The following is a 20,516-nucleotide window of genomic DNA, read 5'->3' on the forward strand; positions in this document are numbered from 1 at the left end:
CTAACAGCAGTGGATAACTAAATAACTAGTAACAATGCTGGTCGACATGTACAATAACCAATACTCTATAAATACATAGTTTTCCCAAAACCTGGAACATCATAAGTCACAAGCTACAGAAGGAAACTAGTTTCTCTATACACCAGAGTCTAACAAAAGAAGTACGGAAGGTAAATGAGATAGGAGAGAATAGAGAGGGACTCTGAGGTCTGCGGACGTGGTAGATATACCTTGAAGTCTCCGTACAACAGCAAGCACTCTCAGCAAGTAGCGGGGCTGATAAGAAGCACTTGGATCGACACACAAAAATATGTGCAGAAGAGTAGCATGAGAACACCACAATTGGTACCCAGTAAGTGCCAAGCCTAACCTCGGTAGAGTAGTGACGAGGTCAGGTCCGGGCCCTACTGGGATATAATAACAAGACAGATGATATAATAAAATAAAGTAAAATAGAGAATTTAACAGAAGGAATTCATAGATAAATAACAACACACAAACAATGTGATAACAACATGGGCGCTCCCGAGATACCATCTCGTAGTCCCAAAAGTAAATACTCAATAGGGGATCTCCCGAGATACCGTCACGTAGTCCCAAAAGTAAATATGCAAGTAGATCTCCCGAGGTACCGCCTCTTAGTCTCAAAAGTAAATGTACAGGGAGAACTTCCGAGGAACCGCATCGTAGTATCAAAAGTAAATATGCAGGGAGAACTCCTGAGGAACCGCCTCATAGTCTCAAAAGTAAATATGCAGGGAGAACTCCCAAGGAACCGCCTGGTAGTCTCAGAAATAAAAACACAGCTCAAACCGATAAGTATAACAGTTAACAACAAGATTTCTTCAGTTATACTGATAAAGAACAATGAAAAGCAAAAAATTAACTAGGCATAATTCATAGAATTCAAATAAGCAATTAAAGCACGTAGACATGCGATAATAGACTAAACAGGATAGCTACACATATTGGAATAGCTCAATTAAGAATGAAAACAGACTAATACTCATTTAAATGGTATAACTCAAATTAAAGGAAAAATATATTACTACTCAGTAAAATAAATCGAGTTTTAAAAAAAATAGCCCGAGTACGTACTCGTCACCTCACGTACACAATGCTCACATATCACAACAGTACCAAATCCTAAGGGGATATCCCCCACACAAGGTTTGGCAAGCCACTTACCTCGAACCAAGCTCAATCAATCGGAAATAATGACTTTTCCATGAATATCCGACTCTGAATGGCCCAAATCTAGCCAAAATCAATTATATACCATAAATACAACTATAAGACACTAATCTAGTTAATGAAATAAAAGCTAAAGCAAACAATTAGAAAATCGCCCTAAAAAGTTGACCCGGGCCCATATCTCGGAATCGGGTAAAAGTTATAAAATATGAACACCCATTCACTCACGACTTCACCCATACCAAAATTATCTAAATCCGATAGTTAAAATCACAATCAAAACCCAAAACCTTAGTTGAAGAACTTCTTCCCAATTTTCCCAAAATTTCCACCCAAATTCGAAATTAAAAGATGAAATTAGTGATAGATTAGTGGGATATAACCAAAATCAAGTGAAGAACCGTTACCCAATTTATGTCGCTGAAAATCCCTCAAAATCTCGTCCAAATCCGAGCTCCTAAACTCAAGTTTTGATAAAAATTGCCAAACCCTCGTTTTTGAAATGTTATATTTTGCCCAGGTGAATCCTTCTCCGCGAACGCGGCCACACCCTCGTGTTCGCGCATAACAAAATTCCACTGACCCAAAATTCCTCCTTCGTGAATGCGAGGGACCTATCGCGAACATGTACCTCTCACTTCCTGATGCTTCACGAATGCGACACCCGCTACGCGAACGTGTAGAACAAATCCTTGGGATTCCCAGCTGCTCCACTTCCTCTACACGAATGTGATGTTCTTCTCGCGTTCGCATTGCACTGATCCTCAAACCTTCGCGAACGCGTCTCCATCTTCACAAACGCGAAGAACAACTCCAGCTGGCCTCTCAAATGCCTTACGCGATCGCGAGACCTCTCTCGCAAACGTGATGAAGAAAAGTCTGCAACAAAAATACCAGAAAATCTACTATCTTTCACAAGTCCAAAATAATTCGTTAAGCATCCAAAACTCACCCGAGGCCCCCGGGACCTCAACCAAACATACCTACCAGTCCTAAAATACCATACGAACTTAGTCGAGCCCTTAAAACACCTAAAAACAACAAAAACACGAATCACCCTCCAATCCAAACTTAATGAACTTGAAACTTCAAATTTCCACATCGATACCGGAACCTATCAAACCACATCCAATTGACCTCAAATTTTGCACACAATTCATATTCATCATTACGGATCTACTTCAACTTTCGGAATCGAAATCCGACCCCGATATCAAAAAGTTCACTACCGGTCAAAAATCTTCAAAAATTCGGTTTTCGCCATTTCAAGCCTAAATCAGCTACAGACCTCCAAAACATAATCCGGACACGCCCCTAAGCTCAAAATCACCCAACGGAGCTAACGGAACTAATGAAACTCCATTCCAGAGTCGTCTTCACATAGTTCCGACTACGGTCAAAATCCTAAGGCTTAAGCTTCCGTTTAGGGACTAAGTGTCCCAAAACACTCTGAAATCAAAAACAAAACCTCCCGGCAAGTCATATAAGCAGAAAAAGATACGGAAAAAACAGTAAATAGGATCCGGGCTAATACACTCAAAACGACCGGCCGGGTCGTTACAGATAAAAGCTTGTACTAAATAAAGAATACTTCATCAATCTTTAATTGATTAGTCATAAACTTCCCTACCATAACTGAATTATACAAAAAAGGTTAACTAAATTATACTATTTTATGTTATTTATTTTCCAAATTAAAATCTATATTTAATAATACAATATAGATTCTGATTAGTCACAAACGTCAAATATATTTCCTATCATAATTAAAAAACCATTCTCATTCAACTACTACTTCCATTAATTATGTTTTCATTTATAATTCAAATTATTAATGTTGTCCTAAAATTGTCAAGTAGCTTCATTTTAGCTTGCCATTTGGCTTAACCACATGCTTCACTACCTAACTTTTAATATAATATAGATATAAATATAGATTCGAATTATATAATTTTTATTCAAATTTTCTTATATTTCAATTTAATATATTTATTACATGTATTTTACAGTGTAAAACTTAATTTGAACAACTTAAGAAAAGTCGTGGATTTGGATTAAAGATTACTTGCATTAACTGTTTTTCCTCCTTTCCAATAATTATTAAAGGGAAGAAAGGTATGTGTGAGAATGTAAATCAAAATTTGAATTAATTTGTTTCCATTTTGATTTCATTAATTAATCATCTCTTTGTTCTTAGTTTGCCAAGTGGCTTCTTAATAGCCACATGACTTAACCACAATGCAAACTTTATTTCTTTAATATATATACTAGTATTAGCACCCGCACGGATGCACAGACACTAATCATGTTAAATATTTAAGTTATTTGGATTATATGTAAATAATATTAAAATTTAAACTTTCTCGGTAAATATAGATATGTCACGACCCTAAATTTCCACCTTCGGGACCGTGATAGCGCCTAACATTTCACTTGCTAGGCAAGCCAACGTCAGAATATTATTTGCCATTATAACATAATTTTAAATTAATTATTAACAAAGAAACAAATGCAAAAATATAGTCAAAAATAAAGTGAATATTTCATAATAATCACGATGTCTAAATACCATCCTAGAACTAGAGTCACAAGTGCACGAGCTTCTAGAATAATACAAATAAGGGTCTGAATAAAATAAAGCTATCTGAAAGAAAACACATAGCTAAAATAAAATAGATGGGGACTTCAGAATTGCGGACGCTGTGCAGTTATACCTCAAGTCTCCTCTGGGTAGCTGAAATCCGAGCAAGTCTATGGTACGCCGCTAGGACCAACTCCGAAATCTGCACAAGAAGTACAGAGTGTAGTATGAGTACAACTGACCCCATGTACTCTATAAGTGCCGAGCCTAAACTTGACGAAGTAGTGACGGGGCTAAGGCATATCACTTACATTAACCTGTACGCAATAATAGTAATAACAATAATAATAGAATAAAATAGGTAACTCATTTCAACAGTTGAAGCCAACTCGACAGTCATAACCAATATTATTATTTCAATCAATTTTCGTTATTGTGTGCAACCCGCTCCAATAATATAATTCTTCAATAAATTTTTGTTGTGGCGTGCAACCCGCTCTAGCAATATATACTTAAAATATAATATGTTGCGGCATGCAACCCGATCCCTCAATATATTCCTTTTCATTTTCGTTGCGGTGTGCAACCCGCTCCAACAATATAATTTAACAACTCTTAAATATAATAAAAATACTCCCATAAATACCACATTCAGTAAGAAATTATTAGGCAACAAAGCATACAATATTTATAAATTATTTAGGTAACAAGTAATGACAAGTAGCAATTAATTATGGAAATCAGGGAGAAAATAGACAATTTCATATTTAATATGCTAAATGTCAAGTAGCAATTAAGACACATAAATCAAATAAGCATGTAACAATTATTGTATGAATTCAAGAATTAATATTTGACAAGAAATCTGAGAGAAACAATTATTATAACAATTAATTCGTGTCTTAAAATAATTAATAATTTTTAAATAATTATGCAAATAATTAATTGACAAAGTAGAGACACTCGTCACCTTGCCTATACATTGTTACACTTGAAATTCACGTAACAAATAATTTAAGGGTTCTATTCCCTCAAGTCAAGGTTAACTACGACACTTACCTCGATTTGCAACCAAATTAAAGATTCCAATAAACCTTTGCCTCGCAAATTCATGTCTGAAATCCTCAAATCTAGTCATAAACAATTCAATATACTCAATACAAATCGTAGGAATTAATTCCGTATGAAATTACTAATTTTTCGAATTAAAAATCTGAAATTCATCTCAAAAATCAACAGTAGGACCCATGTCTCGAATCCTAGAAAAACTCACGAAATCTGAACACCCGTTCCGATACGAGTTCAACCATACATAAATTATCGAATTTCGACATCGGATTGATCTTCAAATCATAATTTTACATTTTTGGTAGATTTTATAAAAATCTGAGTTTTCTTCCATAAATTCACGGATTCATGATCTAAATGAGTATGGAATCATGAAATATAATCAATATAGGATAAGGAACACTTACCCCCATTGTTTCCCCGTGAAAATCGCCCAAAAATCGTCTTACCCGAGTTCAAAATCGAAAATGGTAGAAAATGGGTCGAAATCCAATTTATAGTACTTAAGTTCTGTTTGTCCAGGTTTTTACCTTATGCGATCGTGGAAATTCCTTCGCGATTGCGTAGCACGTCTTTGTCCAGTTTCATTTTACTCTTCGCGATCGCGTATAATTCTTTGCGATCGCGAAGCATATTTTGGCTGCCCAGATTTTTAACTCTACGCGATCGCGGAGAACATTTTTCTCAACCTTACACGATCGCGTACTGCCTTGTGCGATCGCATAGCACAAATGGCATGCCCAGCTTCTGCCTTCATTCCTTCTACGCGGACGCGATCAACTCTACGCGTTCGCAGTGCACTGGGAGTTAAACTTCTGCGATCGCATGCCTATCTTCGCGAACGCGAAGGATAAAATCACGGCTCACAATTTCCTCTTCGCGATCGTGGGAATGGCTTCTCGATCGCGAAGCACCATGCACCAGATGATAGTTGAAGCTCAAAAATCAGATTTTTCCAAAGTTCAAAAGGTTCGTAGGCTATCCGAAACTCACCCGAGCCCTCGGGTCTCTAAACCGTACATGCACACAAGTCCATAAACATCATACAAACTTGCTCACACGATCAAAACACCAAAATAATGCCTAGAACTATGAATTGGACTCCAAATCAAATGAAATTTGTAAGAAAACTTTAGAATTTCTATTTTAACAACCGGACATCCGAATCACATCAAACTAACTCTGTTTCTCACCAAATTTGGTAGACAAGTCAAAAATATAGTAATGGAGCTATACCGGGTTCTGGAACCAAAATACGGACCCGATATCAACAAAGTCAAACATTAGTCAAATCTCTTAAGTCATTAAACCTTTAAACTTAAAAAATTTGACAACATACGATAACTCAAGCTAGGGACCTCCGAATTCGATTTCGGGCATACGCCCAAGTCCCAAATCACGATACGGGCCTACCGGAACTGTCAAAATACTGATCTAGGTCCGTTTGCTCAAAATGTTGACCAAAGTCAACCCAATTGAATTTTAAAGCTCTATTTCACATTTTAATCAATTTTTAACGTAAATACTTTCAGGAAAATTTTACGGACTGTGCACGCAAGTCGAGGAATGATAAATAGTACTTCTTGAGGTCTTTGAACACAAAATTAATTATTAAATTTAAAGATGGCCTTTGGGTCATCACATTCTCCACCTCTAAATCAAACGTTCGTCCTCGAACAGAATTAGAAAAGCACCTGAGCTGGTGAAAAGGTGTGGATATTTACTCCGCATGTCCGACTCGGACTCCTAGGTAGATGCTTCTACCGGCTGACCTCCCCATTGCACTCGAACTGATGGATAACTCTTAGAACTCAATTATCGGACCTGTCGGTCTAGAATAGCTACCGGTTCCTCTTCGTAAGTCAAATCCTTGTCCAATTGGACTGAGCTGAAATCTAACACATGGGACGGATCACCATAATATTTTCGAAGCATAGATATATGGAACACCAAATGAACCATTGATAAACTAGGTGGTAATGCAAGCCTGTAGGCTACTTCACCCACCCTTTCAAGAATTTCAAAGGGTCCAACATACCTAGGGCTCACCTTGCCATTCTTTCCGAATCTCATTACACCTTTCATAGGTGAAACCCAGAGCAATACTCTCTCTCCAACCATGAATGCAATGCCACAAACTTTATGGTTGGCATAACTCTTTTGCCTAGACTGAGTTGTGCGGAGTTGATCTTGAATAATCTTGACCTTATCCAAGGCATCCTGTATCAAATCGGTACCCAACAACCGAGCCTCTCCCGGTTCAAACTAGCCAACTGGCAAACGGCATCGTCTTCCGTATAATGCTTCATATGGAGCCATCTGAATGCTCAACTTTTAGTTGTTATTATAAGCAAACTCCACAAGTGGTAAGAAATGATCCCAAGAACCTCCAAAGTCTATAACACAAGCACGAAGCATATATTCCAATATCTGAATAGTGCGCTCTGACTGTCCGTCTGTCTGTGGATGAAATATTGTACTCAACTCAACCTGCGTACCTAACTCACGCTATACAGCCCTCCAGAAGTGTGAGGTAAACTGCATACCTCGATCTAAAATAATAGACACTGGCACACCGTGAAGGCGGATAATCTCACGAATGTAAATTTTAGCTAACCGCTCTGAAGAATAGGTAACTGCCACTGGAATGAAATGTGCCGACTTGGTCAACCTGTCCACAATAACCCATATTGCATCGAATTTCCTCTGAGTTCGTGGAAGTCCAAGAACAAAATCCATAGTGATATGCTCCCACTTCCACTCAGGAATTTCTAACTTCTGAAGCAAACCACCAGGTCTCTGATGCTCGTACTTAACTTGCTGACAATTTAGACACCGAGCTACATATGCAACTATATCCTTCTTCATTCTCCTGCACCAATAATGTTGCCGTAAATCTTGATACATTTTGGCGGCACCTGGATGAATAGAATACCTGGAACTGTGGGTCTCTTCCAGAATTAATTCACGAAGCCCATCCATTTTAGGCACACAAATACGACCCTGCATTCGTAGAACTCCATCTCCCCACACAGCAACCTATTTTGCATTACTGTGCTGCACCGTGTCCTTAAGGACAAGTAAATGAGGATCATTATATTGCCGCTCTCTGATGCGCTCATATAAAGAAGATCGAGCGACTGTGCAAGCTAGAACCCGACTGGGCTCTGAAACATCTAACACATTAGCCTTTCCGGGGTGACACAAAATGGTGATATCATAGTCTTTCAACAACTCCAACCATCTTTTCTGCCTCAATTTAAGATCTTTTTTTTTGAACAGATACTGAAGGCTACGATGACCAGTAAATACCTCACACGAGACACCGTGGAGGTAATGCCTCCAAATCTTCAGCGCATAAATAATGGCTACCAATTCTAAGTCATGAACAGGATAATTCTTCTGGTAAACTTTCAACTACCGCGACGCATATGCAATCACCCTGCCATCTTGCATCAGTATTGCACCAAGCCCAACACGGGATGCATCACAATACACTGTATAAGATCCTGAACCTGTGGGTAATACCAACACTGGCGCCATAGTCAAAGCGGTCTTGAGCTTCTGAAAGCTCAACTCACACTCGTCTGACCATCTGAATGGGACACCTTTCTGGGTCAGTCTGGTCAATGGGATTGCTATAGATGAAAACTCCTCCACGAACCGACGATAATAACTTGCCAAACCTAGGAAACTCTGAATCTCTATAACTAAAGTAGGTCTAGGCCAATTCTGAACAACCTCAATCTTCTTAGGATCCACCTTTATACCTTCTGCCTCTACAACATGCCCCAAAAAGGCAACTGAGTCTAACCAAAATTCACATTTTGAAAATTTGGCGTATAACTGATTATTTTTCAAAGTCTGAAGCACACCCCGAAGATGCTGCCCATCCTCCTCTCGACTGCTGGAGTAAATCAATATATCATCAATGAACACAACCATAAAAGAATCCAAATAAGGCTTGAACACCTGATTCATCAAATCTATAAATGCTGCCGGGGCATTTATCAGCCCAAATGACATCACTAGGAATTCGTAATGCCCATACCGAGTCCAAAAAGCTGTCTTAGGGACATCGGATGCCCTAATCTTCAACTGATGGTCACCAGACCTCAAATCGATCTTCAAAAATACCTTGGCACCCTGAAGCTGATCGAATAAGTCATCAATTCTTGGCAACAGATATTTGTTTTCGATAGTGGCCTTATTCAACTTCCGATAATCTATACACATCCACATAGAACCATATTTTTTCTTTACAAATAATACTGGACCACCCCAGGGCGAGACACTGGGTCTAATGAATCCCTGATCAAGCAAGTCTTGTAACTGCTCCTTCAATTCTTTCAACTCCGGCGGGGCCATACGATATGGTGGGATAGAAATGGGCTGAGTGCCCGAAGCTAAATCAATACATAAGTCAATATATTTGTTTGGTGGCATCCCCGGCAAATTTGCAAGAAATTCTTATGGAAATTCACGAATAACTAGTACTGAGTTCATAGAAGAAACATCCGCACTGGGATCACGAATATAAGCCAAACAGGCTAGACACCCTTTCTCGACCATACGCCGAGCCTTCATATAAGAAATAACCCTGATAGTAGAATGATTAGGAGTTTCTTTCCACTCTAACTGAGGTAACCCCGGCATGTCTAGGGTCACCGTCTTGGCATGACAATCCAATATAACATGATAAGGTGACATCCAATCCCTACCCAAGATGACATCAAAATCTACCATATCAAGAAGTAGAAGATTCACACTAGTCTCAAGACTACCAATAGTAACCACACACGAACGATAGACATGGTCTACTACAACAGAGTCTCCCATCGGTGTAGATACACACACATAAGCATTCAAAGAATCACGAGGCATAACCAAATATGAAGCAAACTAGGAGGACACATAGGAATAAGTAGATCCTGGATCATATAGAACTGAAGCATCTCTATGGAAAACTGGAATAATACCTGTGATCACAACATCAGATGACTCGGACTCAAGCCTAGCTGGAAAAGCATAAAATCGGGGCTGGGCCCCACCACTCTGAATTGTATCTCTGGGACAACCTCTAACTGGCTGGCCTCCACCTCTAACGGCCTGACCTCCACCTCTAGCTGTCTGGCCCCTACCTCTAGCTGGCTGAGTAGGCGGTGAAGCAACCGGTGCCTGTATGATGGCACGAGAATCCTGCCGAGATATGTTATTCGACAACCTAGGGCAATACCTCCTGATATGATCAATGTTCCCACACTCATAGCACCCACCCTACTGCCGTGGCTGCTGAAGCTGAAGCTGATCCGAACGTGCCGGATAACCACGAACTCGGGAGTGGTGGTGCACTAATAGGAGCTGAATGTGCACTAAATGCTGGCTGTCCAGAATAAGGCATAATAGGACCGTGACTTCCTAAAGCACCGTGAGATGCCTGCAGTGCTGAATGAAATAGCCTGGGAGGATGACCCCTACCAAAATTACCCCTGCCTCCAGACGAGGCACTACTGAACCCACCAAACTAACGAGCCCTCTTACCAGACCCCTGCCCTCTCTCCTTTGCAAGAACCATCTCGATCCTCCTCGCAACATTAGCAGCCACATAAAAAGAAATCTCAATTCTGGTTTCCTTGGCCATCTGAAGCCTAATAGGGTGAGTAAGTCCCTCAATAAACCTCCTCACTCTCTCTCCCTCAGTAGGAAGTAAAAGGAGAGCATGATGGGCTAGATCCACAAAACGGGTCTCGTACTGAGTAACAGTCATACTACCCTGCTGTAGACACTCAAATTGCATGCGGAAATCATCTCTCAATGTGATAAGGAGGAAATTCTCTAGAAATAGCCGTGAGAACTGCTCCCAGGTCAATGCAGGCGATCTAACTGGTCTAGTCAATATATAATCTCTCCACCACCTCTTGGCGGAACCCGTCATATGAAATACAGCAAAATCAACCCCACTGGTCTCAACTATACCCATGTTCCGCAACACTCCATGGCATCAGTCAAGATAATCTTGTGGGTCCTCATAAGGTGTACTACTGAAGTGAACTGGAAAGAGCTTAGTAAACTTGTCCAGCCTCAATAAAGCCTCAGAAGACATGGCGGGCCTATCACCGGCCTGTGCCGCAATAACTCGCTAAACTACCCCAACTGGCGGGGCTACTGGAGCCTGATACTGGGGAGTCATCTGCTACGGAGCTGGAGTAGTGGGAGTTTGTGCTCCTCCCCCAGCCTGTGAGACGGCTGGTGCTACTTGAAATATGCCATTATGGGCCACACCCTCCATTAGGTTCACCAAACGGATTAAAGCATCCTGAAGTACTGGAGTAGCTATGAACCCTTACGGAACCTGAATTGGTCCAACCTATACAGTCTGAACTGGAACCTCCTCCTAAAGATCCACCTGAGGTTCTACAACAGGTGCGGTTGCTCGAGCTCTAGACTGAGCTCTACCACTTCCTCTAGCACGACCTCGGCCTCGAACTCTACCCCTGGTTGTAGTTGGAACTGGGGGCTCTGGTTAAGAATAGAATGGTTCAATCATCGATGATAGAATAAAATTGCACGACAGAATAAGAAAGAAGTGATATTGTTCCTAAACTTCATAGCCTCTGAGAGATAAGTACAGACGTCTCCGTACCGATCCTTCAGACTCTACTAAGCTTGATCGTGACTCGTGAGACCTAAGTAACCTAGTGCTCTGATACCAACTCTTCACGATCCAAATTCCCACCTCCGGGACCATGATGGAGCCTAACATTTCACTTGCTAGGCGAGCCAATGTTAGAATATAATTTGCCATTTTAACACAATTTTAAATTAATTATTAACAAAGAAACAAATTCCAAAATAAAGTCAAAAATAAAGTGAATATTTCATAATAATCACGATGTCTAAATACCATCCCATAACTGGAGTCACAAGTGCACGAGCTTCTAGAATAATACAAATAAGGGTCTGAATATAATAAAGCTATCTGAAAAAAAACACACAGCTAAAATAAAGTAGACGGGGATGTCAGAACTGCGGACGTTGTGCAGTTATACCTCAATTCTCCTCTGGGTAGCTGAAATCAGAGCAAGTCTATGGTACGCCGCTAGGACCAACTCCGAAATCTGCACAAGAAGTGCAGAGTGTAGTATGAGTACAACTGACCCCATGTATTCTGTAGGTGCTGAGCCTAACCTCGACGAAGTAGTGACGAGGCTAAATCAGGTCACTTACATTAACCCATACACAATAATAGTAATAACAATAATAATAGAATAAAATAGGTAACTCATTTCAACAGTTGAATCCAACTCGACAGTAATAACCAATTATTATTTCAATCAATTTCCGTTGCGGCGTACAACCCACTCCAACAATATAATTATTCAATAAATTTCCGTTTCGGCGTGCAACCCGCTCCAGCAATATATACTTAAAATATAATCTGTTGCGGCGTGCAACCCGATCCTCCAATATATTCCTTTTCATTTCCGTTGCGGCATGCAACCCGCTCCAACAATATAATTTAACAACTCTTAAATATAACAAAAATACTCCCATAAATCCCACATTCAGTAAGAAATTGTTAGGCAACAAAGCACACAATATTTATAAATTATTTAGGAAACAAGTAATGACAAGTAGCAATTAATTGTGAAAATCAGGGAGAAAATAGGCAACTTCATATTTAATATACTAAATGTTAAGTAGCAATTAAGACACATAAATCAAATAAGTATGTAACAATTATTGCATGAATTCAAGAATTAATATTTGATAAGAAACCTGAGAGAAACAAATATTATAACAATTAATTTGTGCCTTAAAACAATTTATGATTTTTAAACAATTATGCAATCAATTAATTGACAAAGTATAGGCACTCGTCACCTTGCCTATACATTGTTACACAAGAAATTCACGTAGCAAATAATTCAACGGTTCTATTCCCTCAAGTCAAGGTTAACTATGACACTTACCTCAATTTGCAACCAAATTCAATATTCCAATAAACCATTACCTCGCAAATTCATATCCGAAATCCTCAAATCTAGTCATAAACAATTCAATATACTCAATACAAATCGTAGGAATTAATTCCGTATGAAATTACTAATTTTTCGGATTAAAAATTCGAAATTCATCTAAAATATTAATAGTGGGACCCACATCTCGAATCTCGGAAAAACTCATGAAATCCGAACACCCGTTCCGATACGAGTTCAACCATATAAAAATTATTGAATTCCGACACCGGATTGACCTTCAAATTTTAATTTTATATTTTTGGAAGATTTTATAAAAATCTGATTTTTCTTCCATAAATTCACAGATTCATGATGTAAATGAGTATGAAATCATGAAATATAATCAATATAAGATAAGGAACACTTACCCCAATATTTCTCAGTGAAAATCGTCTTACCCGAGCTCAAAATCGAAAATGGAAGAAAATGGGTCGAAATCCCATTTACAGAACTTAAGTTCTGTTTGTCCAGGTTTTTGCCTTATGAGATCGCGGAAATTCCTTCGCGATCGCGTAGCACGTATTTGCCCAGTTCCATTTTACTCTTCGCGATTGCGTATAATTCTTTGCGATCGCGAAGCATATTTTGGCTGCCCAGACTTTTAACTCTACGCGATCGCGTAAATGGTCATGCGATCACGGAGAGCATTTTTTTCAGCCTTACGCGATCGCTTACCGCCTTGTGCGATCGCGTAGCACAAATGGCGTGTCCAGCTTCTGCCTTCATTCCTTCTATGCGGACGCGGACGCGGACGCGATTAACTCTACGCGTTCGCGGTGCATTGGGAGTTAACCTTCCGCGATCGCGTGCCTATCTGCGCGAACGCGAAGGGTAAAATCATGGCTCACAATTTCCTCTTCGTTTCGCGTAAATGGCTTCGCGATCACGAAGCATCATGCACCAGATGACAGCCAAAGCTCAAAACCCAGATTTTTCCAAAGTTTAAAAGGTCCGTAGGCTATCCGAAACTCACCCGAGCCCTCGGGGCTCTAAACCGTACATGCACACAAGTCCAAAAATATCATACGAACTTGTTCGCACGATCAAAACACCAAAATAATGCCTAGAACTGCGAATCAGACTCCAAATCAAATGAAATTTGTAAGAAAACTTTAGAATTTCTATTTTAACAACCGGACGTCCGAATCACGTCAAACCAGCTCCGTTTCTCACCAAATTTGGCAGACAAGTCATAAATATAGTAATGGAGCTATACCGGGTTCCAAAACCAAAATACCGACCCGGTATCAACAAAGTCAAATATTAGTTAAATCTCTTAAGTCATTAAACCTTTAAACTTAAACATTTCGATAACATGCGATAACTCGAGTTAGGGACCTCCGAATTCGATTCCGGGCATGCGCCCAAGTCCCAAATCACGATACGGACCTACCGGAACTGTCAAAATACTGATTCGGGTCCGTTTTCTCTAAATGTTGATCAAAGTAAACCCAATTGAGTTTTAAAGCTCTATTTTCACATTTTAACCAATTTTTAATGTAAAACCATTCCGAAAAAATTTACGGACTGCGCATGCAAGTCGAGGAATGATAAATAGTGCTTTTCGAGGTCTTAGAACACATAATTAATTATTAAATTTAAAGATGACCTTTTGGGTCATCACAACATAATCATTGGATATTAATAAAAAATACTACACGAAAAATATTAACCATTTCTTCTATTTTTTTTTTTGATACCATTCTCGCCGGTTTCATTGGATTCTAAAAATAGTAAGGAAGTAAAATAATAACTCATATTTATGGCAAAATAATCAAATGTTGAGACTATGAATGAATCTTTAGATACAACTTGACTCTTTTACTACTACTTGAACTCTTATTTGGTATGTTAGTATCTCTTAAAAAATATTTTTTTTCTAAAATTTCAATTTCTAAAACTTTATTTTTCAATAATAATTATTTTTATAATAATGTAAGTGAAAATATTATCCATAATTCAAAACTCATTTTAGTTGTCTATCTAAAAAATTTAAAAATCCTTTACCAGTGAATTTGTTTTTCCATTATGACTCCATTTTGATATTTGACATTAACCATGTTACATAGCTGAGTTATTTGAATTATATGTAAATAAACTTAAAATTTAAACCTTCTAAATAATTATAGATAATCGTTAGATATTAATCAAGAAACACTACATAAAAAAAAATAACATATTCTCAAATCTCGTAGTGATAATTTTATTTTTGCACTATTTTCATTGGTGTCATTGCAACCTAAAAATAGCCACAAAATGAAATAATAACTCATATTTACGGCAAAGCACAAAGGTTGACACAATATAAATGATTCTTTGATTACGAAGTGACTCTTTTACTACGACTTGAACTCTTATTTGGTATAATATTATCTTTCAAAAAATATTTCTATTTTGAAATTTCAATTTCTAAAACTTTATATATATTTCAATAATAATTATCTTTATAATGATGCAAGTGAAGATATTATCCTTAATTTAAAATTCACTTTAATTGGCTATCTAAAAATTTAAATGATTCTTTAGTCGGCAAAACTTTATTTCAGTATGGCTCCATTTTAAGTTTATCGATATCTCTAGCCACAAATTTTGAATTTTTAATACCCTATATATACAAAAATTTTGTTCTTTGAATCATTAAATGTTAAATTAGTTGATTGTTATTATATAACATTGCATATATTGTTTCAAAATTTCCAAGTAGTTTATTTTTCGACACTATACTTGGCTTAACCTCAATGCAAACTACTCAAATTGCATTTAAATTCAAATTCGAATATCATATCAGTTTGTTAGTAATAATAATTTTTTAAAAACGACACACAATGTAAATAAAAAAAATTATTCTAAGATATCCTTATCTTATAATCTATGTATTTGAGTTGAAACAAATATTTGAAATCGATGAGATTAGCTTCCAAATCTTTTATACTCAACAAAGATGAAACATAATAAGAAATTCATTGTCATCTCTTATTTTTGATTTTTAGATCATTCATACATTTCTTTCTATATTTATTTTCTTTTATCTTATTTTTTATGTCATTCTTTCTTTTGTTACAAAAAATTAATTTATTTCACTATAAAAGGATGAGTTTTATTAGAAATTGCCTACAGAAGAACTTCATTTATATTTTTAGTCTTTGGATGAAATTCTTTCATATTTTTCTTTTGGCTTTATTTAATTAGCCTAAATAGGTGCTCACCCGACCACTTAAATTAAAAAATTGAAGGATGTGTAATTTATATATAATTCATATATATATGTGTATAATTATGTGTTATCGGTATATCATCTATTTATATTAGATATAAAAAGTAAACAATAAATCTGGCCGGATATTTATTTAAATATTCCATAAGATTTTGGTTGTTTGAGTTTATCCATGATATGAATTTTATTATAATAATTTTAAAAACTCTCTACTAATGTTCAAAAATATATTATCTTTTTATTATCTTTGAAGTAGAAAAAAGTAAAGAATTTTTTCAAAATAATTTGTTTACATTTAAAAAAATATATATTTCACGTCATACCATTTGTTTTTAAAAATACTATTTGTTACACTTGAAAATCGCAATAGAAACTATTAATTAGAAACCAATATCTCTCTTGTTGAGTTTGAGAAAATAAAAATCTTTCACATAATCTAATAATTCAAAACTAATATTCTTCAACGAAAAAAATATTATACCCTTGCAATATTGGCTTGACTGCAGCTAAATGAAAGGGTTTCAGCTTATACCCTTCAATTCCTAGAATGTGATCAATTGAAAGTAATGATAGTAATTGTATAGCCAAAGTTTTGTTATTTGTTTGATGTCCATTTATACAAATTGACTCTTCAAACAAATATTCTTTAAAAAGAAAAGAAAAAAACAACTTTATTTTAATATTGACTGATTTTTGTCATGTTTCTTTCTCCAACATGTATGTTTACTTCATTATATATGTAAGTAAACTTTTATTCGATTTTTAAACTCTTTTTTTATTATTCGGATAAACATAGACGTGTACCCTATATATTACATTTATTTTACAAGAAATTCTCTATATTCAAATCTAGCTACAATGTTTTAAATAATTATAATTATAGGTTTTAAATGTGAAAGAGTTTTATAGTTATATGGAGTATTTATGTTTTGGCAGAGGCGAAGCAGTATTTAAATAATTAGAAAATATAACAAAAGTTCCTAACATGATTGCATATGATCATTAACCAAATTAAGTATGATAACATAGTGTGTGTGTGTGTGTGTGTGTGTGTGTGTGTGTGTGTGTGTGTGTGTGTGTGTGTGTGTGTGTGTGTGTGTGTGTGTGTGTGTGTGTGTGTGTGTGTGTGTGTGTGTGTGTGTGTGTGTGTGTGTGTGTGTGTGTGTGTGTGTGTGTGTGTGTGTGTGTGTGTGTGTGTGTGTGTGTGTGTGTGTGTGTGTGTGTGTGTGTGTGTGTGTGTGTGTGTGTGTGTGTGTGTGTGTGTGTGTGTGTGTGTGTGTGTGTGTGTGTGTGTGTGTGTGTGTGTGTGTGTGTGTGTGTGTGTGTGTGTGTGTGTGTGTGTGTGTGTGTGTGTGTGTGTGTGTGTGTGTGTGTGTGTGTGTGTGTGTGTGTGTGTGTGTGTGTGTGTGTGTGTGTGTGTGTGTGTGTGTGTGTGTGTGTGTGTGTGTGTGTGTGTGTGTGTGTGTGTGTGTGTGTGTGTGTGTGTGTGTGTGTGTGTGTGTGTGTGTGTGTGTGTGTGTGTGTGTGTTGGACAGCAAAGAAAATACAATACTTTGGAAGAGACTCTGCTGGCTGCAGATCGTATTTAAGATGCAGCTCACCTAAGTCCCCGTAATAACTGCGCCTCTGCGCCCACAGGGCCACTAGTCATATATGTACCTACACAAAACGTGCAGCAAGTGTAGTATGAGTACCTAAATCAATGCGTACCCAGTAAGTATCCCGCCTAACCTCGAAGAAGTAGTGACTAGGAGTTGACTTCGACACTTACTATGGGCTATAAGTAAATAGAATAAGTTCAATAAATTAGACATGGATTAATTAATATGGTTGCAAGCCCATTATTTTGAAGTAAGTAAGCAGTTCTTTTCTAATTAAGAACTCTCCAAATTGATTTTCCATTATCTTATTTATCTCAGGCCGAGAAGGCAATATCAATTATTACAATTTCCAAATCAATCAATTAAATCATGCGCAAATCATGTCGAGGTCGTATGGCCCGATCCAACAAATATTTAAACTGTGCACTGCCAGAGGGTCGTATGGCGCAAACCATAGATGCATCTATTTACTATCGAGGCACTCGGCCCGATCCACAAATAATAATTATTTTCAAAAAAACACAAATTTTTCATTCACAGTCAAGTATCTCATATCAACCTTCAAGTAAGTGAATTTAACATTATACAATTCTTTTATCAATTTCTATCATGACTAAGTGATTATATTAGCAAGTAAGGGAACAAACATTCCAAGTTAAGCATGATACGGGTCCTAAACTACCCGGACAATAGCATAATAGTAGCTACGTATGGACTCTCGTCACCTCGTACGTACGTAGCCCCCACAATTAGGTACAAACATTTATTTAATTTACCTATGGGGTTAATTCCCTCTTACAAGATTAGAAAGGAGACTTACCTCGCTCCGAAGTTTCATAACCGGCTCCCAAGCCATTCAATCAACTCAAATCGATGCCCAACGCTCCAAAACTAGTCAATAAGTAAGCAAATCCGTAAATATATACTCTAATACTCATTATAATCCAATTATAACAATTTCTAACCCCCATCGAAAAGTCGATAAAAATTACCCTCGGGCCCACATGCCCGGATTTCAAATATTTTCGAAGATAAACTTTACCCATAATCTCATGAACTCAAATATATAGTTTATTCTCAATTCCATGCCCAATTTCGTGGTTAAAATCCAAAAATACCAAATGCTAGGTCTTCTACCAAAAATCCCACAATTTGCACTAATTTCCATGTTTAAATCCTTATACAAACCATGTATTTAACTTATAATAAGTGGGCATCACTTACCTTGGCATTGATGACGAAGAATGAGCTCAAAACTCACTCCAAGACCGGCTCTCATGGAGAAAATGGGGTGAAAATAAGCCAAGCCCTCATTTTTAAAGAACACACTGCCCAGCCCCGACGTTCGCACCTGCGGTCAAGTAGCCGCACCTGCGGCATCGCAAGTGCGAGACACATTCCGCTTCTGCGCCTTCTTCCTCTCTTGCGAGGCATTCTTCGCTTCTGCGCTTGCGCAGATGCGGCCAAAAGCTCCGCAACTGTGGTCCTTTACCTGGCCGGCTTGCTCCGCATCTGTGACTCCAAATGTCACTTCTGCGCCCTCCGCACCTGCGGCGAAAACCTCGCAGGTGCGGGTACACCAGATATCAGCTGCCTCAACTCTTCTTCAAATTCCAAATTCGATTTGTTAACTTTCCGAATCCACCCGAGGACCTCAGGACCTCAACCAAATATACCAACACATCCCAAAACACGCTACAAACTTAGTCGAGCCTTCAAATCATATCAAACAACGTCGAATTCATGAAACTCACCCCATTCCAAGCTTAATGAAATTTAGAATTTTAACTTCTACATTCGATGCCGAAACCTATCAAATCACGTCCGATTGACCTCAAATTTTGCATACAAGTCATAATTGACATTACGAACCTATTCTAACTTCCGGAATCAGATTCTGACCCCGATATCAAAAAGTCCACTTTCGGTCAAACTTCTCAAAAAAACCTTCAAATTTCTAACTTTAGCCAAATGACTCCAAAATGACCTACGGACCTCCGAATCCACTTCCGGACGTGCTCCCAACACCAGAATCACCATACGGATCTATTCCCAGACTCGGAATCCCAAACGAACATCGATAAGATAAAATTCACCTCCACCCCAAATTCCATAATATGTGCCAAAATGCTCCTGGGGAATCCAAAACTCGATCCGAACAAACGCCCAAGTCCGAAATCATTATACAAACATGTTGGAACCTTCAAATCCCGATTCCGAGGCCGTTTACTCTAAAATCCAATCTTAGTCAATTCTCCCAACTTAAAGCTTTCTAAATGAGAATTTTCTTTCCAAACCGACTCTGAACTTCTCGAAATTCAATCCCGACCACGCGTACAAGTCATAATACCTGAAGTGAAGCTGCTCATGGCCTCCCTACCACAACTCAGTTGAGCACATTAGCTCGATCAAATCTGAAGATATTCTCTTTTATCTAGGCAAATAAGCCTTAGAGTCCAATTCCAACATCCAGAATTCTCTGCCATGCCTGTTCCCATCATACGAACACCGTATCAATCACTACACGATGCACTGATACATGATTGCATACCTCTACTAAATTCACCCCATGCACTACATAATTCACATTGACCATAATAACATCCTCTGATAACAATAGCTGAAATTTCACAAATCTGATGCTCACAATGCACCTCATGACATATATAAGTCTTGTTCCAACTCTTGCAATACTGCCATGATGGAAGAGATGTGTGGAAATTCATAACCAACTGCAGAGTCAACAAATTATTGAATCTCTTACTTTGACTAGAATCATCACCCCATTATGAACCAAATAATGGTATTTGCTCTTTAATATACTTCATATAATCCGA

The sequence above is a fragment of the Nicotiana tabacum genome, chromosome 9 (genome assembly GCF_000715075.1).
Source record: "Nicotiana tabacum cultivar K326 chromosome 9, ASM71507v2, whole genome shotgun sequence".
Classification (NCBI taxonomy): Eukaryota; Viridiplantae; Streptophyta; class Magnoliopsida; order Solanales; family Solanaceae; genus Nicotiana; species Nicotiana tabacum.